This window comes from Capsicum annuum, chromosome 5 (genome assembly GCF_002878395.1).
Source record: "Capsicum annuum cultivar UCD-10X-F1 chromosome 5, UCD10Xv1.1, whole genome shotgun sequence".
NCBI lineage: Eukaryota > Viridiplantae > Streptophyta > Magnoliopsida > Solanales > Solanaceae > Capsicum > Capsicum annuum.
This window is the reverse complement of record NC_061115.1, coordinates 19,070,826-19,072,097: the sequence shown is the minus strand read 5'-3', so window position 1 is coordinate 19,072,097 and position 1,272 is coordinate 19,070,826.

The following is a 1,272-nucleotide window of genomic DNA, read 5'->3' as shown; positions in this document are numbered from 1 at the left end:
TTTTGCTTGGTCTTATGATGATACACCGGGTCTAAGCACGGATTTGGTAGTCCACAAACTGCCTACATACCCTGATTTTTCACCGGTCCAGCAAAAGCAAAGAAAGTTTAAAACTGACGTGAGCGATAAAATCAAAGAGGAAATCATGAAGCAATTGAATGCGAACGTGATCAGGGTCGCTCAGCACACCACATGGTTGGCTAATGTGGTGCTCATACCAAAGAAAGATGGAAAAATTAGAGTTTGTGTTGATTATAGAGATTTGAACAAAGCAAGCCCTAAAGATAACTTTCTGCTACCCAATATTCATATCCTTGTTGATAATTGTGCTAAACATGAGATCCAATCTTTCATGGATTGTTATGCCGGATATCACCAGATCTTGATGGATGAAACAGATGCAGAAAAGACTGCTTTCACCACCCCGTGGGGTACTTATTGCTACAGGGTCATGCCATTTGGTTTAAAGAATGCGGGAGCTACGTACATGAGATCTATGACTACTATTTTTCATGACATGATGCACAACGAAGTAGAAGTATATGTTGATGATGTCATTATCAAGTCCAAGACACGAGTCGATCATGTATATGACTTGAGGAAATTCTTTGAAAGATTGCGAAAGTATAATCTTAAGCTCAATCCATCCAAGTGTACATTTGGAGTTCCATCTGGAAAACTTTTGGGTTTCATAATTAGCCGCAGAGACATTGAATTGGACCCCTCCAAGGTAAAATCCATTCGAGAATTGCCGCATCCGAAGAACAAAACTGAGGTCATGAGTTTTCTTGGAAGGCTGAATTATATAAGCGGATTCATCGCTCAACTCAGCACTACATGTGAACCAATATTTAAGTTGCTAAAAAAGGATGCTGCTATCCAATGGACAGATGAATGTCAAGAATCATTTGATAAGATTAAAGAGTATTTGGCAAATCCTCCAGTACTGATCCCACCGAAACCTGGTAGGCCTTTATTTCTATCTGTTAGTGATGGACAATTCTTTTGGTTGTGTTTTAGGACAGCATGATATCACAGGCAAAATGGAACAAGCAATCTATTATTTGAGCAAAAAGTTCACGAGTTACGAGGTAAAATATACTCTTTTAGAAAAGACATGTTGCGCCTTAACTTGGATTGCTCAAAAGTTGAAGCACTATCTTTCATCCTACACAACCTACCTCATATCTCGAATGGATCCTTTAAAGTATATTTTTCAAAAACCTATGCCTGTGGGCATAGGTTTTTGAAAAATATACTTTAAAGGATCCA